The sequence below is a fragment of the Heloderma suspectum genome, chromosome 3, assembly GCF_057233095.1.
Source record: "Heloderma suspectum isolate Gila_16-S chromosome 3, 16-S_ref, whole genome shotgun sequence".
Lineage (NCBI taxonomy): Eukaryota > Metazoa > Chordata > Lepidosauria > Squamata > Helodermatidae > Heloderma > Heloderma suspectum.
This window is the reverse complement of record NC_139460.1, coordinates 184294054-184321590: the sequence shown is the minus strand read 5'-3', so window position 1 is coordinate 184321590 and position 27537 is coordinate 184294054.

Sequence of the window (27537 nt, the reverse complement as noted above, 5' to 3'; positions counted from 1 at the left end):
CTGCTGATCCATATTGACAAAGGTGAAGTATGTGGTGAAAGAGGCAGTAACTCTGGCAGCAGCAGTGACATCTGCAGCAGTGACATCGGCAACACCTGCCAGACTGGTGGCAGCTGGCTCCTGAGAGGAATCTTCAGTGGGTCATGCCCTGTATTTTCCCAAGAACAAGCAGAGCCATTTTGGGTGTTCTTGGCATGGCCGGAGTTGCAGGACTGGGTAATCATTATAGGAGCTGAACACTGGCCAGTTGGGAAGACCATGGTGTCTGGGCTATGGATGGGTCAAGTGGGGTGGGATGAGGCTGGATGGGAAGGAAGTTTATAGGCCAATATTATGTTTATTTAAAATCAGTTATGTTGCCATTATTTACTTTCAGTGAGGGTACATACATAATTTCTGCCTTGGAAATCATTGGGGGAGGATTGTGAGGTCATGTGTGTGTGACTGGGTTTCCCTTTGGGAGAACATCTGGAATTGTTGGTAGAAGGAGGTTCTGAGAATGGGAATTTGGGATTGGAAATGCGGGCTGGATTGGATGGACTGCAACTATTTTTAAAAATCACTTAAGGAAAGGCAGCATTAAGCTTCTCAGTTGAGGCAGGCAGGCAGGGGGGGCATGATTATATGAACATATGCCTACTCCAGAGTTACTAAGGGCACATCCTATGCATGTTTAGATAGAAAAAAAGTCCTACAACACTCAGCATTCCCCAGGCAGAATGGCTGGCAGGGGATGTTGGGAATTTTAGGACTTTTTTGTCTAAGAAGCATAGGATTGCGCCCTAATTATATTTTAGTATACATATTTTAAAAGTTATGGACAATTGAGAGCCTCGTGTGGTGCGGAGTGGTAGGCGGCAGTATTGCAACCGAAACTCTCCCCATGACCTGAATTCGATCCCAGTGGAAGCCGGGTCTCGGGTAGCCGGCTTAGGTCGACTCAGCCTTCCATCCTTCCAAGGTCGGTAAAATGAGTACACAGCTTGCTGGGGGAAAGGTAGTCACGACTGGGGAAGGCAATGGCAAACCACCCCGCTATAGACTGCCATGAAAACGCCAGCGAAAGCAGGCGTCCCTCTAGGGGTCAGTAATGACCTGGTGTTTGCACAAGAGGAACCTTTCCTTCCTTTCCTATGGACAATAGAGGACTGTCTTACAAGGGCAATATGCCCTCGCCAAACATATGTTAAACTCCCACACATAGTGGGTGGGGTTGGAATATTGGTGTGTGTGTGTGTGGTGGGCAGAATCAGATCCACACCCTCTATGTCATAAGGTGCTTGTGAGCCCATAAGAACTTCATGGTACTGATGTATCTCACATTGATACAGGGATTTATTCCCAAATAGTAATTTTAAATTCTATGACTCCCCCCACCACCCAGCATACACAGTATCTTGAAATTAGATGTTTTAGAGTTCTTTAGGTAACACTTTTCAACTACAACATTTAACAACCTGAGAAGAACGATTTATTAATAAAACACTGGCAAATAAGAGGCATTATCTCTGGGATAGATAGATAGATAGATAGATAGCAAACTGGATAGCAAAAGAGATTTCTGTAAGAGAGCATGGAACCATGATATCCATACCAGTATAAGAATGTACAAAAATCACAATATAAAGTCAGACAGAGATGACTCCAGCCAGCCAGAATAGAATTAATAAACCAAAAACCTACAAATAAGGTTGACCAGAAAAAAGTCAGTGCTATACAGCTTCCATCCAAGCACCAAAAAGCAGGGAAATTGTCAGCTAAGGTTCACAAACCTTAACACCACATCCTCCCTATGAAGGCAGAAAGTACAAGTTAAAATATCATTCTCTCAGAGCAGATAAACCATGTGGACAGGATGGAGAAAATGATATGCAGAGGTGAGGGTTGTGTGGGGTTGCAGAAATCTGATGATTTAGGGCCACCTACTTCTCTCTCTCTCTCTCTCTCTCTCAGAGCAGTCTTCTCCAACATGGCACCCTCCAGATGTGTTGGACTGCAACTCCCATCATTATCAACCAGCATGGCCATTGGCTGTGAATAATGGGAGTTGCAGTCCAACACATCTGGAGGACACCAGGTTGGGGATGGCTATTCTAGAGCATCCTCTTTTGCAGAATTAGGTTGGAACATATATGATCCACCAAGGAACTCCAAAACAGGTGCAGCAATTTAAATAGACTTACTTCTGAGTAGACACATAAATGATTACACTGAAATGCAAATGATTGACAGGAAAGTCTATTATAATTGATGACATGTTAAAATGTATTTACTAGGAGGATATAAAACAATAAAATTATTAATTAATAATTAATAAAATAATTAAAATGTCTCCCTTATGATTCATCATTCTATTTTACCTCCAAGTGGGGAAGGTCTGCACCCATGCTTTCCAAAATTGCTAACTTCCTTGAACCTCTTTTTTCATTTAGGCTGCAATCCTATACCTACTTACCTGGGAGTGAGCTCCACTGAACTCAATGGGACTTATTTCTGAGCAGCCATATACAGGATTGCATGGTTAATCTCATTCCACAATAGCACAGGGGTGCTGTTTCGTGGGGGGGGGTCACTCCCCTGAATCTGCTGAGAAACAGGAAGGGTGAGGCAAAGAATGCCCTTTTCCGTTCTTATCCATATTCTCAGCAATGTGAAACTGGGGCCCCATATTCATCACTTTTGAGGTTCAGGTGGACTATTGCTTGGGAAGATTTGAGAAACTTACAATGATCTCGAAGCTCCATCATGCTTGCTGCTGCCTTCTTTGTTTTCCCAGACTGCAACCTGGAACATTCAAAGGTGCCCTGGGAGTGAGAAACATGGTTCCCTCCTAAAAAAGAGAAAAGTGAGCCAAACCCTCTTGTTCCTGATGCCCAACTAATTCTGCTCTAAAGATAGACTGATAGTTTTTGAACTGATTAGTCTACATTTGTCTTGATTTCCTCTCTCCGAGGGGCTGCAACATTCTTACGATTTTGTCGACAGTTTGAATGTGGGGGTGGTTACTTCGCTCGTTTTATCAATCAAGGCAGTGGCTTCTCTTTACTTTTTAAGTCTTTTTTTCCTTTTGTCAAACATGAGCTGGGGAAGGGAAGAGACAGCCAGGAAGAGAAAAACTGAATGAAACTCTATTAGTTGTCATGGAAACAAATGGCTTGCTGTTGACAGTTTTTATCACCTATTACCATCTCCAAAGTAGACAAGTTTCCTTGTGTGACCCTAGAGATATAATTGCAAAATTCAATATGTGACAATCCTACCACCCTACACACACATATCCTCACAAAATAACAAGGGAGCAGGAGTTTATATACATCTTGGTGTATATAAACATCTCAGATTTTAACTACTGTTTAAACTTTTGTCCCAAGTGAGTTAATATTTAAAAGTTCTGATGAAAGAAATCAGACCCATCAAGTTCCTTGTTATTGTTCCACTATCCCACTGATCTCAGTTTTCTGCATTTTGATGCAGAATTAAAATTGCAAAACTAAAGTTACTTGTGAGTAAGCCCCACAGAACATAATGGGTTTTTCTTTTAAGTAAACATGAATGGCTTTAACTGCTGTACCTTACCCCCTCCAGTAGAACTTAGGAATTCCTACCAGCTCCCACCAAGGCAGGCGGATGTTCTCCAATGAAGACATTGGAGGGAGGAGGGTGAGGGTGTTGGATCCAGGTTGGGTCTCTAGCAAATGAGAGCTATCTCGTTGGCACCTTTGTCACTGCTTCCAGTGTCCCAAGTGTTCACATCTATCATCTCAGTCAGGACCTGAGGTTGGGGCTTCTGCAGCTTTCTGAAAGTTGGCATCTTAGCACCACTAACACACCTTGAAAAGGTGTGGGCCCACAAAGCTGAATGTGGGTCCAATCAATAGCATCTATCCAGACCACCTTCAAATGGCTGCTCACCCAGAAGCAGATAAGCAGGCTTGATGATGATGTTCTTGATGGAGTTCTGCACTGTGTGGCCTAGTTCACCTCCTCCTGTGTTTTCTCTATGGACCAGAGGAAGTGCAGCACCTGACCCAAAGTGGATCTCTCCATATTCATCAGGTATGTTGCATGCTCAAAGAGCCCTAGCACAGAGATCATGGTCTTGAGGAGACCTCAGAGGTTCAGATGGAACTCATTGGGGTCTTCAAAGTACTTAGTGACCACAAGCTGCTGCTCACAAAATTGCTCCACCACATGGTACATATTGTTCCACACGTGGCCATGTCCTGGACCAAGTGGTTTGGCAGCATATTATTGTGCACTGAATATCCTTAAGGCAGGCCTGGGTATTTCTGGAATGTCTGTTTTGCTACAAATAGCCCCAGTTTTGTGCGTGTCACTGATCTTTGACAGCACCTACTTCACCACCATATGTAGAGAGTGGACTATACTGGGGAAGAGTTTCAGCCCACTTTTTTGTTGAGCACCTTAACAGTGTTTGTTGAACTGTCCATTGCACTGTTTCCAAGTGTGGTGTTGAGGGAGAGGGAGCCAGATATACAGCATTAACTCAAGGAATCATAGTAGACCATCTAGTTTACCCCCAGCTTGATTTAAGAAATCCAGAACCATAGTATCCCCACCAAGATGGTTGTCCATCCTTTGCTTGAAGACCTCCAATGAAGGAGAGCCCACCACTCCTCTAGGTAGTTGATTCCATCATCAAACTGCTCTTCCCATTAAGACATTTCACCTAATGTTCAACCAAAATCTACCTTTCTGTAACTTAAGCTCATTAGATCTAGTCGTATCCTCTGGGGAAGCTCAGAAGTCTTTGGCCAGTGTGATAGCTTTTCAGGTATTTGAAAAGTGCAAATATCCCCCCTCATTCTTCTCTTCTCCAGACTATACATATCCAGCTCCTTTAACCTTTCCTCATAGGACTTCCTAACTGACCATCTCTTTTGCCCTCTTCTGAACCCATTCCATTTTGTCTATTTCCTTCTTAAAAGTGTGGCACTCAGAACTGGATGTAGTAGATTAGGTCTGACTAGTGCAGAATGAAGTGGAAATATTACTTCCCATTCCAGTGAATTGGAATGGGACTTGGAAACTATGGTTCCATTAAAGTAGCCTAAAATTGCATTAGCATTTATTTATTTATTTATTTTTTTGCAGCCACATGACACTGCTGACTCAAGTTCAGCTTTAGTCAATCAATGTATTGATCCAGTCAGCAGACCTCACAATAAGGCTTTTGTGAAATGAAGGTCAAAATATATAGTTCAAATATCTCTATTAGTACAGAAAACCAAAATTACATTTAGGAGTAACCCAATGGCCCCTAGACAGAGTCTGGGGAGCCATAGGATAATTTTGATTACTGGATCTGAGGTTGGAGACAGAACTCCAACTGCAGATCCAGGAATCCACGCTCCCTGCCCCCACTCCCTGCCCTTCACAGCTGGCATGGAAAGAACTTCATTGGCTGCCTCACTGAGGTCACAAAGGCAACCTTGGAGAGGAGGTAAAGGGGGCGTGCTGGTGGGCAGGAAGGGGAGGGGAGGGGACTGGAGAAACCAGGATACAACGTATATCTGAGGTCACAAAGGCCTCCCCAGTCTCTTCCCTCTTGCTCTGATGCACCCCAGCTAGAAAGGTGAAAAAGCCCATGTAACCAAAATACAGAGCGAGAGGAGCATGGAGGTGAAGGTCACCTCTGCTGCTTTCCTCACTCTGCATAGGATGCCTGTAAGCTTCCAAGTTCAGAGGCTTATGGGCATCGCCATAGGATTGTGCCCTTAGCTAAATAAGATTCACAGTGCTAACTCATGTTTAGCTTGTGATCAACTACAATCCCAAGATCCTTTTTGCATATAATATTGCCAACCCGAGAACCACCTGTCCTATACCTGTACATTTGATCCCCCATTCCAAATGCAGAACTTTGCATTTATCTCTACTGAATTTCACTTTCAGCCCAGTTTCCATTCTGTCAAGGTCATTCTAAATTGTATTCCTGTCTTCTGAGGTGCCAGCTTCCAGTTTTGTGTCATTCACAAATTTGATTAGGATTCCCTCCACTCCTTCCTCTAAGTCAGGGGTACACAGTGTGGTGCCCATAGGCACCAATGTACCCTGGACACCTGTCTTGGGGCCCACCAAGATGCCCTACCCCTCCCACATTTTCCCCCAATTAACACAGTTTCTTACTGGCAGCTGGGATCGCTGTGAAATAAGTTTCTGTTGGTGCTGAAAATAATGAATTCAAATGAGTTGTTTAGTATGTTGGGGCTCAGACCCCACCTCTGCCTTGTAGTCAGTCTTTTGGGCAGGTTCCTTGTCTTTTGCCACACCTCCCATAGCAGCTGCTTGGGGTGGGGCCTAGGACATTTTCTCAAATTGTCAAACGTGCCCACGGCCCTAAAAGGTTGCCTGCCCCTGCTCGAAGTCATTGATAAAAATGTTGAAGGGCTCTAGGCTCAGGACAGAGTCCTATGGCATCCCATTCAAAACCTCCCTCCAGTTTGATGAGGAACTACTGAATATGATTTCCCAACCAACTGTGATACCACCTGACAGTATTATCTTTTAGCCCACAATATTATATTTTAGCCCATAACTAAAATATCATGGGGACTTTGCCAAATGTTTTGCTGAAATCAAAATAAATTACGCCCACAGCATTCCCACAATCCACGAAGCTAGTAATAACCCAATAAAGAAAGAGAGATAAGATTAGTCTGGTGGGATTTATTTTTGGCAAATCCATGCTTGGTTTTACTAAACATTGCATTACAAATGCTTACAAACTGACTCCCTTATAAATCTGTTCTAGTGTTTTCCCTGGTATCGTAGTCAGCCTGATCAGCCTGTGGTTTCCCAGGTCTTCCTTTCCCCCTCTTTTTAAAGGTTGGGGCAACATTTGCTTGTCTCTAGCAAGGGACAGACTGGAATGTAGCGGTGCAACCAGGAGAAGGGTGATGGCAGCCTGACCTAGCACAAAGCTGCACATAAGCAACAACCAGCAAGCCAGCAAGAAGACAGAAAGGAGAGCAGCGCAGACAGAAGAAGAGGTGATAGTCTTGCTGCTTTTCCACTGCTGACCCTACCTCCCTGGTAGAAGCAGTCTTGCAGACAGCCCTAAGGTGCTCAGCTTCCTAAGCCAGGTTTTGGTTCTCAACCACAAAGACAAAGTCCACCTCAAATAGAGCAGACAGACAAGCTTCTGAAGGAGCTGAGAATAGCTGGCAGAATCTCTTCCTGGATTTCCTTAAAGGGCTAACCCCAAATACGGAGACTTTTGGCTTCTGAACCAAAACCTCTGGCCAAGGATGAGGTGAGTGTAACCCATGGTCCAGGTTGTAGGGTGCAGAATGGGACCACACTATACCAACATGAGAGTGCTACCCCTGAGGTGCCTCTTTGCACACTGCAGGAGAATCAGCTACACTTTTTACAATCCAGTTGAACATTCTTAATCAATTGAGGCTGATAAGACCATTTGGCTAATCAAGCCCAGTGTTTTGTCTATGCCTACATTACCTTCCTCATCATGCAGACTCTTCAGTACCATGCCTCAGTTCTTCCAGTACCACTACCTGAAGTAAACACTGATGTTTGTGTCTACTTTCTCAATATACCAAAGTCCTATTCAGGCATTTGTGACGAATCATCCTTCCCCCACATGTGATTATTATAACATCACCATAGAGGTTTTTACAACACCAAGTACTGATTCTAGCTCCAGAATTTCAGTACCTCTATGACCCTTGCTCCTTGGGAGGAAAGCTATGGCAAACCTAGACAGCATAGTGAGAAGCAGAGACATCACCTTGCCGACAAAGGTCCACATAATCAAAGCTATGGTTTTCCCAGTAGTAACGTATGGCTGTGAGAGCTGGACTATAAGGAAGGCTGAGCGCCAAAGAATTGATGCTTTTGAACTGTGGTGCTGGAGAAGACTCTTATGAGTCCCCTGGACTGCAAGGAGGTCAAATCAGTCAATCCTAAAGGGAATCAACCCTGAGTGCTCATTGGAAGGACAGATACTGAAGCTGAAATATTTTGGCCACCAAATGCGAAGAGAAAACTCACTGGAAAAGACCCTGATGCTGGGAAAGATTGAGGGCAAAAGGAGAAGGGGACGGCAGAGGATGAGATGGCTAGATAGCATCTCTGATGCAATGAATATGGACTTGAGCATTCTTCGGGAGAGAGCGCAGGACAGGAAGGCCTGGCGTGCTATGGTCTATGGGGTCATGAAGAGTTGGACACGACTGAACAACAAATGATTTCTCAACCTCTTCCTTGAGGTAATACCTTACAGCGAGTGTGTGTGTGTGTAAGGAATATATCAACTATAAGCAACCACTTTATTAGGATGCTGCCACCACCCTCCTCCTCATGAGGAGAGAACCTTCGATTGTGTGGGTGTAGATTCAAAGATTACTTATTCATGGATTCATGGATTACTTATTTCCTAGATTCATCTAACCCTTTTACTGGTAACAAATGAAACCAAGAATGGTTTGAAAGAACAAATTAAAAATGAAACTTTATATACACAGTGGAAGATGTTTCAATGCAGTTTGAGTTTTATGTTTTAATTGAAAATTCTTGTTTCAAGCTTTTATTAATTCCTTACCTACTCTACCCTTCCTAATAATAATACATTATACCTCTCTACACCTCTCAGGGGAATCTAACTATCCCCAAAGATAGAGCCCAGTGCCCTGATCCTACCCCTCAGAAAGCCACTCCCTATCTCAACCTCTAAAGAAAACCAAGTGCTTGTTATTCCCTCTCTCCCAACTGAAAAAGCAACAGCCAATCAGGAGACACCATTTAAATCTGAACATTCTAAGTCCCCCCTCCCCACTACTTACCATAGCCTTAAGGAGATATGTTAGAATACATCAATCAAGCGCATAAACATTAATACACAATTAAACAACAAAACAAAATACTATTTTGTCACAGTATTATTAAAACCATTTACCTGAACATGTGAGTGGAGAGCAGGGCCCCGCTGTGTAGCCCCACCCCTGACATAGGACATGGCATATTGCCCCCACCCAGGCATTCACAAGCTTGAACCTCATGCAGATGACACAAAATTGGGCGGGATAGCTAATACTTTGGAAGACAGAAACAAAATTCAAAGTGATCTGGATAAACTGGAGCGCTGGGCAGAAAACAACAGAATGACATTTAATAGGCATAAATGCCAAGTTCTGCACCTCGGAAAAAGAAACCAAATGCACAGTTACAAGATGGGGGATACGTGGCTCAACAGCACTACAAGCGAGAAGGATCTTGGAATTGTTGTAGATGACAAGCTGAATATGAGCCAACAATGGGATGTGGATGCAAAGAAGGCAAATGCTATTTTGGGCTGCATTAATAGAACCTAAATCATATCCCTGATGAATATACAGTGGAGGTGAGGAATAGATTTCAGGGATTAGACCTGATAGACAAGAGTGCCTGAGGAACTATGGACGGAGGTCCGTAACATTGTTCAGGAGGCAGCAACTCAGTCCATCCCAAAGAAAAAGAAATGCAAGAAAGCCAAGTGGCTGTCTGATGAGGCTTTACAAGTAGCTCACGAAAGAAGGGAAACGAAAAGCAAGGGAGAAAGGGGAAGATATATCCAACTGAATGCAGAGTTCCAGAGAATAGCAAGGAGAGACAAGAAGGCCTTCTTAAATGAACAATGCAAAGAAATCGAGGAAAACAACAGAATGGGAAAGACTAGAGATAACTTCAAGAAAATTGGAGATCTCAAGGGAACGTTTTGTGCAAAGACGGGCATGATAAAGGACAAAGAAGGCAGGGACCTAACAGAAGCAGATAAGATTAAGAAGAGGGGGCAAGAATACACAGAAGAACTATACAGGAAAGATCTGAATGTCCCTGATAGCCATGATAGTGCGGTCACTGAACTTGAGCCAGACATCCTAGAGAATGAAGTCAAGTGGGCCTTAGGAAGCATTAGTAACAACAAAGCTAGCGGAGATGACAGTATTCCAGCCGATCTATTTAAAATCCTAAAAGATGATGCTGTTAAAGTGCTGCATTCAATATGCCAACAAATCTGGAACACTCAACAGTGGCCACAAGACTGGAAAAGGTCAGTTTACATTCCAATTCCAAAGAAGGGCAACGCCAAAGAGTGTTCAAACTACCGCACAATTGCGCTCATTTCACATGCCAGCAAGGTGATGCTCAAAATCCTACAAGCTAGGCTTCAGCAGTATGCGAACCGAGAACTACCGGAAGTACAAGCTGGGTTTCGAAGAGGCAGAGGAACTAGAGATCAAATTGCAAACATTCGCTGCATCATGGAGAAAGCAAGAGAATTCCAGAAAAATGTCTATTTCTGCTTCATTGACTACACTAAAGCCTTTGATTGTGTGGATCACAACAAACTCTGGCAAATTCTTAAAGTGATGGGAGTACCAGACCACCTTACCTGTCTCCTGAGAAACCTGTACGAGGGTCAAGAAGCAACAGTAAGAACCAGACATGGAACAACCGATTGGTTCAAAATTAGGAAAGGAATACGACAAGGCTGCATATTGTCACCCTGCTTATTTAACTTATATGCAGAGTACATCATGAGAAATGCCGGGTTGGATGAATCAGAGGTCGGAATTAAGATTGCTGGGAGAATTATCAACAACCTCCGATATGCAGACAATACCACTCTAATGGCAGAAAGCGAAGAGGATCTAAAGAGCCTCTTGTTGAGGGTGAAAGAGGAGAGTGCAAAAGCTGGTTTGAAACTCAACATTAAAAAAACGAAGATCATGGCATCTGGCCCTATCACTTCCTGGCATATAGAAGGGGAAGAAATGGAAGCAGTGACAGATTTTACTTTCTTGGGCTCCAAGATCACCGCAGACGGTGACTGTAGCCATGAAATTAAAAGACGCTTGCTCCTTGGGAGGAAAGCTATGGCAAACCTAGACAGCATAGTAAAAAGCAGAGACATCACCTTGCCGACAAAGGTCCGTCTAATCAAAGCTATGGGTTTCCCAGTAGTAATGTATGGCTGTGAGAGCTGGACTATAAGGAAGGCTGAGCGCCGAAGAATTGATGCTTTCGAACTGTGGTGCTGGAGAAGACTCTTACGAGTCCCCTGGACTGCAAGGAGGTCAAATCAGTCCATCCTAAAGGAAATCAACCCTGACTGCTCATTGGAAGGACAGATAATGAAGCTGAAGCTCCAATATTTTGGCCACCTAATGCGAAGAGAAAACTCCCTGGAAAAGACCCTGATGCTGGGAAAGACTGAAGGCAAGAGGAGAAGGGGACGGCAGAGGATGAGATGGCTAGATAGCATCACGGATGCAATGAATATGAACTTGAGCATGCTCCGGGAGAGAGCGCAGGACAGGAAGGCCTGGCATGCTATGGTCCATGGGATCACGAAGAGTTGGACACGACTGAACAACAAAAATAGAAGCATAGCTTCCAAATCCTGGGAAGTACTAGTTCCCCTCTACTCAGCACTGGTTAGGCCTCATCTGGAGTCCTGTGTCCAGTTCTGGGCACCACACTTCAAGAAGGATGCAGACAAACTGGAGAGGGTTCAGAGGAGGGCAACAAAGATGATCAGGGGACTGGAAACAAAGCCCTATGAAGACAGACGGAAAGAACTGGGAGTGTTTAGCCTTGAGAAGAGAAGACTGAGGGGAGATATGATAGCGCTCTTTAAGTACTTGAAATGTTGTCACAGAGAGGAAGGCCAGGATCTCTTCTTGATCATCCCAGAGTGCAGGACACGGAATAATGGGCTTAAGTGACAGGAAGCCAGATTCCAGCTGAACATCAGGAAAAACTTCCTGACTGTTAGAGTAATACGACAATGGAACCAATTACCTAGGGAGGTGGTGGGTTCTCCCATACTGGAGGCGTTCAAGACGAGGCTGGACAGCCATCTGTCAGGGATGCTCTGACCTGGATTCCCTATAAAGCCGTGTAAGGCTTTGTAGGTTAAAACCAGCACCTTAAATTGGGCTCGGAAACATACAGGCAGCCAGTGCAAACGGGCCAGAGTCAGTGTTTTATGTTCAGACCTTCTGGTCCCTATTAGCAATCTGGCTGCCGCATTTTGCACAAGCTGCAGTTTCTGAACCATCTTCAAAGGCAGCCCCATGCAGTAATCTAACATTGCAGTAATCTAACTTGGAGATTACCAGAGCGTAGACTACTGAAGCCAGGTTATCCCTGCCCAGATAGGGGCATAGCTGGGCCACCAACTGAAGTTGGTAGAAGGCACTCTGTGCCACTGAGGCCACCTGAGCTTCAAGTGACAAAGATGGCTCAAGAAGAACCCCCAAGCTATAAACCTGCTCCTTCAGGGGGAGTGCAACCCCATCCAGAACAGGTTGAGCGTCCTCCATCTGGTCAGAAGAACCACCCACCAACAGCATCTCAGTCTTGTCTGGATTGAGTTTCAGTTTATTGGCCCTCATCCAATCCATTGTCACAGCTAAGCATTGATTTAGCACATCCACAGCCTCCACCTGAAGAAGATGAAAAGGAGAAATATTGCTGCATGTCATCAGCATACTGATGACAATGCGTCCCCAGACTCCAGATGACCGCACTCAACGGTTTCATCAGATGTTAAATAGCACGGGGGACAGAACTGACCCCTGTGGCACTCCATACTGGAGAATCCACAGGGCTGAGCAATACTCCCCAAGCACCACCTTCTGGAGCTGACCATCCAAGTAGGAGCAAAAACACTGCAATGCAGTGCCTCTCACCCCAGCTCAGACAATTACAGGTTCAGGAGATGTTTCTAACTGCTCTGCCACCTTAATGTGATTCACAATAGCCTCAGTTAACTGAATTTCAATCATTTTACGTACAGCACTCCCTCCTGAAGCAGGAATGTCATGCTAGTTTTGGTCTAGAGAGTTTTTATGTGGCTCCTAGATCAAGTATTAGCATCAATATTTGCTGCATTGGGATAGTACTGCATACTGAAGTCATATGCAACTAAGGCAGCCAACCATATGTGCCCAGTGACATTCAAACATGCTGACTTCATAATATACATTAATGGATTATCTGTACATATTATACATCTCACCCCCTATAGATTCATTACATTTCTCAATTACTCCTGATTTTAATGTCAAAAGCACCATTTTGTGAACAATATTCCTTTCAGGAAATGATAAGCTCCTACTAGCATAGGCTATAGGTCTCCACCTTAGATATTCATGGTATAAAACCCCTCCTAGCCTTTCTACATTTGCATTAACATGTAATAGATCGAGTGCCTGAGTATCTGCAAAGGCAGTATCTGAGTCTTCTGCACAGGCGAATGAGTCAGCACATCTTTTAGCTGATGAAAGATCATTTCAGAATCTAAAGACCTTTTATTCTCCAAAAGAATAATTGATAAAATAATAGCCACCAACAGGGCATGCATTTTGACCCTTATGATCTTTTCTAATGTGACAATACTCCTTTGTCAATTCATTCAAAGGGTTACAAACAGAAAATCCTTGCTCAATAGCCTATTTTTGTCCTTTAGGTGATATTTTTTTAGACAGATAGTTTTGTAAATTTATATGGTTTTAATGAATATGTTATTACATTTGGAGTTTTAAAAAATAATTGTAATTATTTCTTTGTAAGTCGCCTTGGGATTCCTTTTGCTTGTGTGAAGTGATACATACATATAATAAACAAACTAAATTAACTGACTGTAATAGTTGCAAACATCCCCCAATTTGTAATTCCTTTAGAGCAGGGGTGGGCAGAAGGTAGATCATCAGAAGTTTTGTAATTCAACTCCCATAAGCCCTTCCCAGCATAATCAATGGTCAGGAATACTGGGAGTTAAAGCCCAAAACATCTGGAAATCTACCTTCTTCCCACCCCTGCTTTAGAGTTGTGTGCCTAGGTCAAGTCACAACAGCTTCTAATGTATCTGGATCAGCTGCAGTCCTTACTCATGAGATTACATTTTTGTAATGGCCATAATTCTCCCACCCCAAATGCCCTGGGATGACACAACATCCAGGATATTCTGATAAAAAGAAGATTTTAGCCATCATCTAGCAGCTGCCAAAAGGAGCTTTGTTGCTACCTGCACCTAAGGTGGCAGCCAGTAAATAAAATAAAAGATCCACCTTTACTGCTGCTGCCCACCCACAGTAAGCCTCCCAAAGTTCTTTAGAAATTTTACCATTCCACCCTTATTGGCTAAGTAGCCCCCTTTCCCAATTTGCCACATGTAAATGGGACAGCAAATTGAGGGAGGCATTTTGCAGCATCCCTAGTTTCAAGTTGCTCCAGCCAGAACCTTTGTACAAGACTGCCATGCCCTATAGTTTCCTGTTGAGACCAGACCAGAACTGGACAAGACCTTCTTAGGTCCTAGCACCTATGGAGATCAAGGGGTCAGCAGAGACTGAGGAACCCCTAAGGTACCCCACTTAGGAGCCTGCAGACTCTGGGCATCCAATGCCCGCTGACAGGTCTCCCTCTCCCAGCTCTAGGTCTTCCAGAATCATCCCCAAGGCCACAGGAGCAGAGATGGCAGTGGGTCGAAGCAGAGGCCCAGAGCAGAAGGTTCAATGCCCACCAGCAGCACAAGGCCTCCCTTTCCTGAGCCCTACCTGGGAGGAGGAAGCCAGAATGAACAGCCAGATCAGGGCTCAGCTAATGATCCAAGAAGAGGTGGATCAGGGCTGGCTATCAAGTGCTTGGCTGATGCCTATCAGTTGCTGCTGCAGCACCTCATTTGTCTCAGCTCCTAGTTCTATGGGATTCTACAGCTGGACAGCTCCAACATTACTTTGGAAACCTTGCTCCATGAGCAAGCTCCCCAGTCTCACTGATAAGATGTGAAATTGAGCCACGTTGCTGGGTAGTGAGAATGGAACATTAGAATAATCAAACAATTTATAGCTGTCACCATCTATTGGGTCAAAGAACAATAGGATGTTTCTGTATTAAGGAGATACAACCTCGCCAGATTCTATCTCTATCCACACTTCTCCCTTAGATACTTTTGTCATAGCTTTGCTAAGAAGATCAAGGCATTAACATGGGGTGAGATACGTTTAGTCAGAATCTTCCCACATCAGAGCACAGTAGTTTAATTACCCCCGAGTTACATACACACACACACACACACACACCATCGTTGGTGGCTCATAAGTAATGGAACGAATGGCTGACAAGCAGCTGCATGGCCAGGTGTGGCCTGTTTCCTGGGCACCCCATCAAGCAGATAAAAGGCCCGGAGGTGGTTCTGAGTGTTACATTTGCATTTGGTAGCTGTTTACTGGAACTCCCAACATGAGGTCCAAAGAAGTGTCCATGCGAGTGAAGGAGGCCATCATTAGGCTGAGGAAACAAAATAAACCCATCAGAGAGACAGCAAAAACAGTGGGAGTGGCCAGTACAACAGTTTGGAACATCCTGAAAAAGAAGGAATTAACTGGCAAGCTCAGCAACAGCAAAAGGCCTGGAAGACCACTAAAGTGGATGACTGCAGAATTCTGCTCATGGTGAACAGGAACCCTTTCACAACATCTAGCCAGGTCAAGAATGCTCTTGTGGAGGTAGGCATGTCACTGTCAACATCTACAGTCAAGAGACGGCTTTATGAATGTAAATACAGAGGCAAGGTGCAAACCACTGGTAACGCTCAAGAACTGAAAGGCCAGATTAGCCTTTGCCAGCAAACACCTAAAAAAGGCTGCCCAGTTCTGGAATAAGATTCTTTGGACTGATGAAACCAATATTAACTTGTACCAGAATGATGGGAAAAGCATGGAGAAGGAAAGGAACAGCTCATGATCCAAAGCGTACCACATCATCTGTCAAACATGATGGAGGTGGTGTTATGGCATGGGCATATATGGCTGCCAATGGAACCGGGTCACTGGTGTTTATTGATGACCTGACTGCTGCTAAAGCAGCAGGATGAATTCTGAAGTGTATCGGGCTATACTTTCTGCTCAGTTTCAGCTGAATGCTGCCAAAACTGATAGGACGCCACTTCATATTGCAGATGGATAATGACCCAAAACATACAGCAAAAGCTACCGGAGAGTTTCTCAAGGCAAAGAAGTGGGATGTTCTTCAATGGCCAAGTCAGTCACCTGATCTCCACCCAATAGAGCATGCTTTTCACTTCCTGAAGACAAGACTGAAGGCAGAAAGACCCACAAACAAACAAGCAGCAGCTGAAGGCAGCTGAAGGCAGCTGCAGTGAAGGCCTGGCAAAGCATCTCGAGGGAGGAAACTCAGCATTTGGTCATGTCCATGGGTTCCAGACTTCAGGCAGTCATTGACTGCAAAGGATTTTCATCCAGGTATTAAAGGCGATCCTTCAGTTTGAAATGATGTTGGTTTGTTCCATTACTTATGAGCCACCAATGATGTGTGTGTGTGTATGCCACTGGCTGTACTTCCTGAATGGTTAGTGCCCCACTTTTGTCACACCCCTTGAATGACAGCTGAAAGTCCTGACTTTGCTCCCATCTGGGTGTGTTTCTTTTCAACTTCAATTTGGTGGTGTACAGAAGCCAACTGCCAAAACAGTTATCCTTGTTCCAATATTGCTGGCCCTGACTGTAAGTTTATTAATAACACTAATAACAAAACAATGCAATTAAGGAAATAATTAAGGGAATGCAGACTTCTATAACCAGTGTAGTTACCCCACACCAGGTTGTGTCTCTCTTCCTGGCTTTAAAATAGAGGGCTGCTAGTGGGAAAATACCTGGAATGGGGTTGAGATTTCGTTTACACTGTTTGACTACTCCTGCCCATTTGTAAGTAGCCCACACCCCAGGAGAGGGCATACAGAACTCTTGTCAATGAGCATGGCCTCAACACACTGTCCTTCAGCTTCCATGTAAGTTTGGAAATATCTGCCTGCATTCCCTTTGCCTGCATGCTGTGGGACAATGAGGAGTAAAGGTGATGAGTCCTTACTGAGACAGTGACGTGTCCCCCTTGCTGTTACATATAATTAATAAATAAAGCACAGGGGGAGATCTTACCATGCTGGCTGCTATGACAGGGGCTGTCTACAGCGCACTTGAGCATTAAATGACCAATTTCTGTCAGACTAACTTCCCAAGCCTACCATCTCTTCTTTTTCCATTCACTTTCTCACTTAAAGAGCAGGCCTTCTCGCTCTCTGCACTTGGAGTTTTTCAGCAACTGATGGCTCCTGGTTCATTTCTGTGGAATTAATTGGTCCCTGAATGAATTGTTTTGACAGGGCAATTTATCATGTGTTTGGGTTGACAGTGCTGTATACCAGAGGGGTTGGTGGGTGGGAGGAGGGGAGACTGGGTGGTGTATGTGTGTGCCAGGAGTTTGTAAAGAAAAGAAGGCATAGGATGAGTAGAAGAGAAAGGGAACAGGGAGGATGTTAAAAATAGAAAAACAACATTCTGATCTACCCTTCCCCTGCCCCACTTCATCCTGTTGAGCAGAGGAGAGTCCTGGTAATTCTCACCCTGTTGGAAATAGCTCTTGCCAAGTTCCAGATTCAATGGGGGGGGGGCACACAAGAGATAGCAACACTTTCCTTGGTTGCTCTGGGTATAATTCTTCTTACTAGGGTCAGTGTTTAAATGGGCTCTTAGTGTTCAAGTCACAGGTGCCAAGCATGACGTCCCTAAACCTATCAAGGCAGACCTGGATTAGCATGGTACTGAATTATTCCCATTGTATAAGAACTTCAAGCTGTCAAGCTTGACAGCTGTTATTTGAGTTTCTTTGCATGATAATTGTGGGGGGGGGGATGTAATGCCAAGAGCATAAACAGTCAGGTTTACATGTTTAGGATGCAAAGTTGTAATTCCCCAAGAATTACCTAATGTTTGGATTCTCAGCATTTCGGTTTCTAAAATCTAATTCCAGAAGTATCTGTTGACTTACTGATTATACAACTTTATTGGTGATTGACAGACATGCTGACACAATGAATGTCTGTTGCTGACTGTGAATTTTCCCAAGCTGGATGAGTGCATGTTTTGCTGATTTCCATCCAGAGGTCACTTGGTCTTGCTTTGCTTTCTGGATTGATACTCAGCATTATGTACCGTATGATGTTGCCAGGCTTCATTCTCATCTGTATGATGACAAGCAAGAATAAGAATGAAGCATATGACAAATGATAAAGATCAAAGGACAATGTTCCAGAGGTCATGCTTCAGATATTATATTACAATATATTTTGCATCTTTCCTGCCCTACTTCTTTTGAAAAACAGGTGTAAGGGCTGATGTCAAACAATGAATTATGGGCAGTATACAACTGTGTCATTCTGTTAGTGCAAATGATGTGCTAGCAGAATCTAGGTTTTGACTCTTGTGCAACCCATTGCACATAACTTCACATGCAATGCATTATGCAGCTGCTTGCGCAACTGAAAGATTCAGTGGAGCTCTGCTAATGCTATTTGAGTTTGCAGAATGACACCATGGGATACTGCCAATAGTCTTAAAAGTACATAACTTTCACTCTAAGTTTTCAGTGTTTAAGGAAGATATCATAGATCATACTACAGTGTGTTTTATATTTTCCTCCATAGAATCATAGAATAGTACGGTTGGAAGGGCCATCGAGTCCACCCCCCTGCTCAATGCAGGAATCTAAGTCCCTGACAGATGGCTGTCCAGCCTCATCTTAAATGCCTCCAGTGTGGGAGAGCCCACTACCTCCCTAGGTAATCAGTTCCATTGTCGAATCGCTCTAATAGTCAGGACAGTTTTCCTGATGTTCAGCTGGAATCTGGCTTCCTGTCACTTGAGCCCATTATCCCATGTCCTGCACTGTGGGTTGATTGAGAAGAGATCCTGGCCTTCCTCTCTGTGACAGCCTTTCAAGTACTTGAAGAGCGCTATCATATCTCCCCTCTTCTCTTCTCAAGGCTAAACTTGGCCAGTTCTTTCAGTCTCTCTTCATAGGGCTTTGTTTCCAGTCCCCTGATCATCTTCGTTGCCCTCCTCTGAACCCTCTCCAGTTTGTCTGCATACTTCTTAAAGTGTGGCACCCAGAACTGGACACAGTCATCCAGATGAGGCCTAACCAGTGCTGAGTAGAGGGGAATGAGTACTTCCCAGGATTTGGAAGCTATGCTTCTATTAATGCAGCCCAAAATAGCATTTGCCTTCTTTGCAGCCACATCACATTGTTGGCTCATATTCAGCTTGTCATCTACAACAATCTACAAGATCCTTCTCTCTTGTGGTATTGTTGAGCCAAGTATCCCCCATCTTGTAACTGTGCATTTGATTTCTTTTTCCGAGGTGCAGAACTTGGCATTTATCCCTATTAAATGTCATTCTGTTGTTTTCTGCCCAGTGTTCCAGTCTATCCAGATCACTTTGAATTTTGTTTCTGTCTTCCAGGGTATTAGCTATCCTGCCCAATTTTGTGTCATCTGCAGATTTGATCAGCATTCCCTGCACCTCCTCCTCCAAGTCATTAATAAAAATGTTGAAGAGCACTGGGCCCAGGACTGAGCCCTGCGGGACCCCGCTTGTTGCCTCTCCCCAGTTTGAGAAGATCCCAGTGATAAGCACTCTTTGAGTCCGATTCTGTAGCCAGCTGTGGACAATCTAGTTTTCTGATTGTTCTGGACTAGACTGTGCCTGGTCCTCTACCCACTGGATGTTAAAAACAGAAGGTAAAGGGCCCATCTTTTGATGTCCCAGTGGTAAGCTTGTCCATAGAATGGAGCGAATGGCGAGGGTTGTATGAGTTTGGTGTGATGGAACCTCAGGCCCAATTTGCCCCTATCATTGTGGGAAAAGATGTAATGGGTCCAAATGCTCGAATATGTGTGGTGACTTATAGAAAAGGGGGTGGGAGGGGAGAAGCTTCAGGGGAGGGACAAGGAAAAAACCCTTTTTTCTTATCCCTTTTTTCTTATCACCCTTGCTAACAGTTCATCTTCCAGGAAGTATATCCTGTGGTCCCAGAATCCAAATTTCTCTCGTCGGCACCACCTTTGTAGCTGGTCATTCACCTGGAGTATTTTTCTTTCCCTTTCTATCCCTCTTCTAACTACTGGAAGGATGGATGAGATCCTTTTTTCTCATCCTTTAAAAATAAATTTTCTCATCCTTTAAAAAGAATTGCTCACTATCAAGAGGTGCTTTTTTCTCTTAAGGGAATGATTAAATCTTATGTAAACACACACCCCAACGACTGGGATGACAAACTACAAGACCAACTCCTTGCTTACGGAGAGGTTCCCCAGGAGTCAACAGGATTCTCACCCTTTGAGCTATTGTAAGGCAGAAGAGTGAGAGACCCTCTTGATCTCCTAAAGGAAAACTGGGAAGGTAAACTGGTGGAAAACAAAACTTCTGTGGTGGACTATGTGCTGAATCTCAGACAGACCCTAGATACTCTCTGTAAACTGGTTCAGACAAATGTAATAAAGGCCCAGGAAGTGCAAAAGTTCTGGTATGACCAAACCGCACGCTCTAGAGTATTTGACGTGTGGGATCACGTAATGATCTTTCTTCCCCTACGCAAAGACAAGCTCAAAGCTGCTTTGGAAGGCTCCTATGTAATCAGAGACAAACTGGATGACTTGACATATATGGTGTTTAAGGAAAGGTGTGGGAAAAAACCAAAAGTGGTGCATGTAAATATGATAAACCATATTATACAAGAGGTGGAGTGGTCTTACAGGTACACAGGATTCCTGATGAAAATGTGGAGCAAGAAGAGGGAAATGGCCATATAACACCTTTATGGGACAAGGTTGAGGTTATTAAAAGCTGGGACATACCTAAAACCAAGAAACAGGTTAGATGATTCCTGGGACTTGCTGGGTCTTATAGGAAATTTGTACCCCATTTTGGTGAAATTGCTGGTGAAATCTCATTTAAAAAAGAAATCTAAACCTGATATGATCATGTGGACTGCTGAATGTCAGGAAGTTTTTGACATATTGAAAGACATTTTAATTTCAAGACCTGTTTTAAAGGCACCTGACTTTGGGAAGATATTTATTGTAGCCACGGATGCTTTGGAAACTGGTATTGGAGCTGTGTTGCTACAGGAACATGACTCTGTTGAACACCTAGTAGCCTACCTGAGTAGAAACCCTTGCCAAGGGAAAGGAACTTGTCCACTATCCAGAAAGAATGTTTGGCAGTGGTGTGGACTCTGGACAAGCTCAAACCCTATATTTTTGGACAGGAATTTACTTTATGGACTGATCACCATGCTTTGAAATGGATACAGATTATGCAAAATACCAGCTCAAAGCTCCAGAGATGGTCCTGGAAGTTACAGGAATTCCAGATGAGCACTGTCCCGGGGAAGGAGAATGTTATCGCAGATGCTCTTTCCTGGAAGTAAAGACTGTTTTGTTGCCTTCAGTTAAGTTGGACATTTCACAGTTCTCCTTGGTTAAGAAAAATTATTCCACTTTAAAAGAAGGGGAGAAATGTGAAGGTCTGAGGCCTACAGAGGCAAAGGGAAAAATGGTCAGTCTTGGAAGCCTGGAGTTTTTGTTGGGAGGAGGTATTCCTCAGTTAAGTTTCAGTTTCATTTCCCAGTTGTTTCATTTCATGTTTGAAGTGGTACTTTCAGTTTTGAGGGACGGAGCCTACCTGGCAGCGGATGCGGCGGTGGCAGCCCCTCCAGCTGGTCTCCTGGCTGCTGCTGGGCTGCTGCGGCTGCAAATGGCAGCCATCATAGCAGCCGCCATTTGTGTGGCTGCCTTTTTCATGATAGGCTACGTAAATACTTACGTAAATACTTACGTAGCCTATCACAGCAAAGAGCAGGGGCGCAAATGGCGGCTGCTATGCCATTTGCGCCCCTGCTGTTTGGCGTGATAGGCTGCATAAGTATTTACATAGCCTATCATGAAAAAGGCAGCCACGCAAATGGTGTAGCGGCTGCCATTTGCATGGCTGCCTTTTTCGTGATAGGCTATGTAAATACTTACGTAACCTATCACGGCTGGCAGCCACGCAAATGGTGGCCAGCGTAGCGGCCACCATTTGCGGCTGCAGCAGCCTGGCAGCGGCTGGAATTTCAGCTGCGGCCGGCCCTGGCCAGCAGCTCTGCGGAGTTGCCGCGGAGCGGAGCCAGCCGGGGAGGATGCCGGGGGGGGGGGGGAACAGAGCACCTCCCTCCCACCGCGGATGGCCCCAGCAGAACCAGGTAAGTTTTTGTACACCCCTAGTGTTAACAGCCTAAACCCCATGTTACTGGATAGAGGAAGGTAAAAGAAGGAAGGTGGGACTCTTAAGGAGGCAAGAGAACCTTAAAGAGTTGCTCAGGAGGTCCAAGTCATAAGGGGAACCTTGACAGGGGCATAGCACAAAAACCCGTGCACCTATTTCTCTGACATTTGGCAAGTATAATCCACTCTTGAGGGGTTATTATATCTGCAAATATCCAGTTCTGACTAAGAGAAAAAAGTTGTAGCCATTTTCCAGTTTCCCATGATAGATAATGGGAAGTACAAAGCACTGAATTTCCAAACCTCATCTCAGGTTTGGTACTGACTCTGTGTGGATGGACACACACTACATTGGTCTGAAAAGAAGCAGGACATTTTCCAAAGTGCTGAATCAGGGTCTGAGTTGGGGGCGGCATGCACTTCCCCTAGTACATAATATTAGGCTGATATAGCCACATGCCCTATCATCCAAGTTATGGGCTTTGTGTCTTGGGTTTATATACTGCCATTAGTGTGCTATGTTTTGATTACTACTGGTCCAAAATATTCAGCCCATACTTTTGCAGTGATAGGGATGGAGAGGCAGTCAAATACCACTATTACTCTTGAGGGGAGGGCAAAATTTAATTAATTAATTGATTGATTGATTTCTTAACAATATTTAGATACACCACTTCTCATTTGGAACAAATCCCAAACTGGTATACAACAAAATAAAAACAACCAACAAAACAAACAAACAAAAAAGACCACACTCACATACACTCACAATAGTAGCATGAGGCTGGTACAAAGACAGTGCATGGCTGGGGAAAACCCAAAGCAAACAGATATGTTTTCAAGAAGTGCCTAAAACACATCAGCATTGGGGCCTGACATACTTCAGAGGAGAGAACATTCCACAGGGCAGGTGCCAGAGCAGAGAAGGCCTGTCTCTGTATCATCATCACCAAATGGGAATCCATAGGAACATTCTTAAAAGTCTTCTGGCATGTAAACCAGAATGAACCTATGGCTCCAGACACTGCTGACATGGATCCCAGTCAAAACTTGATTTTTTAAAGGGCTAAAAAAAAGAAAGGCTACTGTCAGGGTGGACACTGAGACCATAGAATCCCAGAGTAGTTCTGATTCTGAGGAAGAGCAGTCGCTCCTGGGAGAGGAGCGCGCTCCTCTTTCCCAGGGCCCACAGCTGACGGAGGTTCCTCCCACCAGCATTCCTAGATTAGAAAGCAGTCCAGGGAGTGACCGAGCACAGATAGCATACTTGGTGGATGCGCGATGCAGACGCAGAGAGCGGCGCCAGATGGAGGGCGCGGAAAGGAGGCGTATTGCCCGGTTGGCGCGCAAACAAAGGCTGCGCCCAGAGGATCCAAGGGAAAAGGGGAGGGACTCTCCCTAGTCCTTAAGTTCAGGGGTCTGCCAGTAATTCCCTTTCAAACGGGGACCAACTGTTTCAACTTAGGGCATAGGTACTCTGCTGCTCAGACCTAGTTGCTACCTGTAGAGTTGTTAAGTTGTAAAAGAAGAATAAAGCTTTGAAAGGAATCCCTTTGTCTGTGTCTGGACTTGGCTACTGGATTAGACTGAGAGAGGCCTCCAAGGAGCCCTTGACAGCTACATTTCTAGTAGTAGTCAGTAACTATATACTGTATAAATATATATGTATAACAAAGGTACAAATGTCTATACAGTATTATGCTAATGTAAAAGGGCAGAATATGATAGACTAAATATCAGTGACAAAGAATTGAGATTCATAGATCCAATACAGTAATGACAGAAATATTTGATTCCAGTTAGAATAGACCCATAAAGCTTGGGATAATGCTCTCCAATGAGAACCTTTGGATGAGTTTTTGGAAGCTCAGTGGGGTGCATGCAAAACTGGCCTGGAGCTGCTGCCACCTGTTTCTGTGAGAGCAGTGGTGCTCCTTCCAGTGGATGCCATTCCCACCTGCAAATCCCCTGGCCATGATATAGCATTATTCTGAGGGGATTCTGGAAGTGGGGGCAGGGGAAGGAAATTGCAGCTGACAGTGGAATATATTTTTAGAAATAGGTTTTTGTTTGAATAACAGCATAACCCCCATACTCATTCTGAAATGTCTGTTTCCTGCTCCTAGCTGAGCAGAGCAAAGGAAGCTGCTCTAGCTGGTCTAGGGGCTATACAAGGAAGCAAGCTCCCAGAGAACGAGTGATCAGGGTGAGTGAACAGGGAGAGCAAACAGGAGTTGGCCTGGGGAGTTGCAGTGGAAGAGGAGACAAAGGTAAAGTGGTGAGTGGGCTGGATTAAGCCCAGGGGGCTGTCCTTTCCATTCTGAGTTGCCGTGTGCTCACCATGTGCTCCTGAGAGCTCCAACTGAATTGAAGGGGTGTGGCCTGAGTAATCCCAGCAGCTGTGTGGGCAGGAAGTTTCAGTCTGTTTCCCATCTCCTAGCTGAGCAAAGGAGAGGAAGCTGCCCCAGCTGGTCTAGGGGCTATACAAGGAAGCAATCTCCCAGAGAGTGAGCAATTAGAGCGAGTGAACAGGGAGAGCAAACAGGAGTTGGCCAGGGGAGTTGTTCCAGGTGAGGTCAAGGGGGAGGCACCTAACATTTTTTTCTTGTAACACACACTTCCATACCAGTGGGACTGTTTTTTTTTTAACCTCCAGTGAATAGAGGACAAAGCACAGGCTATCCCAGTACAATCAGAAAGCTAGAAACGTAAAGGGAACAGAGACTATGGAAGGAAAAGACTCCAGTGGAGGTGACCTGCAAGGTCTGTGCCATGTTTGTTTTTCTGCCTGAGGTCAACATGGCCTACACGTTCAACAAGTGCAAGTTGATCACATTGTTGGAAGAAAAAATAAAGTGACTGGAGCTGCAAGTGGCGACCCTCAAGGGAATAAGAGAACACAAAGAGTTCTTGGACAGAATGGTGGAACTGCAGCAGCAAAGTGAAGAACAGAAGCTAGAAGAACAACAGCAAGCTGAAGCAGAAGAGGAAAATGCTGAGGCAAGGAAAAATGAAATAGAGGATACTCCTTGGAAAAGGGTGACAGTTAAGAGCAGGAGAACTAGACGCCACTCTACACCATTGGAACTATGGAACCGTTTCCAGGTACTTGAGGATGAGATTGGAGGACAGCCTGCAGAGGAAGAATTGCAGGGGAACCTGCATGAGAGCGAGCAAGAGGCTGAAGGTCAGTCAAGCAGAGGGGATGAAACCAAGGCCTAAAACAACAAGAAGAGTAGTAGTAGTGGGAGACTCCTTGCAGCATGGGATCGAAACCCAAGTATGTCACGAAGACCCATGGACTCGCCAGGTATGTTGTCTCCCGGGAGGATGGATTAGAGACGTGACTGAAGGGTTGCCTACACTCATAAATCCCACTGACAGGTATCCCTTTCTTCTCATCCATGTGGGAACAAATGATACTGCCAAGTGGAGCTACAAAGAAATCACGTCAGACTTTGAAGCTTTGGGAAGGAAACTCAAGAACATTGGGGCCCAGATAGTTTTCTCATCCATCCTTCCAGTAGTTAGAAGAGGAATAGAAAGGGAACAAAAAATACTCTGGGTGAATGACTGGCTACAAAGGTGGTGCCAACGAGAGAGATTTGGATTCTGACACCACGGGCTATACTTTCTGGAAGATGGAATGTTAGCAAGGGACAGGTTACACCTCACAAAGGCTGGGAAGAATGTGTTTGGCCACAGTATGAAGAACTTCATCAGGAGGGCTTTAAACTGAATCCTACAGGGGAGGGAGATGTAGAGTTGGGGGTAACAATGGACGAAGGCTCATGCACTGCAATGGAGGGAACAGCTCTAATAGCGCCCAATAATAGTCTTCACAAACATGTAGGAAGAAAGCCAGACTATGAAGCACATGGTCTTCGATGCCTATATACTAATGCCCAGAGTATGGGAAACAAACAGAACGAACTTGAACTCTTAATACAAGAGGGAAATTATGACTTGATAGGTGTAACTGAGACTTGGTGGGATGACTCTCATGACTGGAATACAGCAGTTGAAGGATATAACTTGTTCAAAAAGAACAGGAGGAACAGAAAGGGAGGTGGGGTTGCACTATATATGAAAAATACATATGTCTGCACAGAAATACAGGAGGAGGAGCTTGATAGCCCCATCAAGAGCATCTGGGTTAAATTCAATGGAGCAAAGAATAAAAGGAACATGGTGGTTGGAGTCTACTACCAGCAACCCAATCAAGGAGAAGATGAGGATGAAACTTTTGAAAAGCAAAAAGCCAATGTTTCAAGGCATCATGATGTAGTAGTAATGGGGGACTTCAATTTCCCCGATATTTGTTGGGAGAAAATTCTGCAAAACATGGCCCCTCCAGGAAATTCTTGACTTGTGTGGCAAATAACTTCCTCCTACAAAAAGTAGAGGAAGGAACTAGAGGATTGGCTATCCTTGACTTGATCCTAACCAACAGAGATGACTTAGTGGATAAGGTAGCAGTTACAAGAACTCTGGGGAAAAGCGACCATGTTATACTTGCGTTCTTGGTTCTAAGGGAAGCAAAAGCTGAGTGTAGTCAAATGCGTACCCTGGATTTTAGGAAAGCTGATTTTAATAAACTCAGAACAATGATAAGTAAGGTCCCATGGCAAGCGACGCTAATGAGAAAAGGAGTCCAAGATGGGTGGGAACTTTTAAAAAAGGGAATTCTCAAGGCACAATTACAAACCATTTCAACAAGAGGGAAAGGTGGAAGACAACAGAAGAAACCAATGTGGCTTCACAAAAAGCTTAGAGATGACCTGAAAACAAAAAAGGACACACATAGGAAGTGGAAAGAAGGCCAAGCAACAAAGGAAGAGGAGAGGCAGTTAGCACAGAATTGCAGGGATGGCATCAGGAAGGCTAAAGCTGAGAACGAGCTGAGGTTAGCGAGGGATACTAAAAGCAACAAAAAGGCTTTCTTCAGCTATGTGCATAGTAAAAGACAGAGAAAAGAAATGGTGGTTCAGCTATTAAATAAGGATGGCAAAATGATAACAGATGACAAAGAAAAGGCAGAGGTGCTCAATTCCTACTTTGGCTCAGTCTTCTCCCAAAAGAGGATCTATGACCCCCCTGGCAAAGGCAAAGTACAGGCTGAAGGGGCAGGATTGCAGCTTTAGATTGACAGGAAGACAACTATGGTCAAGGAATGCCTAATTACTTTGAATGAGTTCAAATCTCCAGGGCCAGATGAACTGCATCCTAGAGTAATAAAGGAACTGGCAGAAGAACTCTCAGAACCGCTGTCTACGCTCTTTGAGAAATCCTGGAGGACGGGTGAAGTGCCAGATGACTGGAGGAGGGCTAAAGTTGTCCCTATCTTCAAAAAGGGTAAAAAGGAGCAACCTGGGAACTAC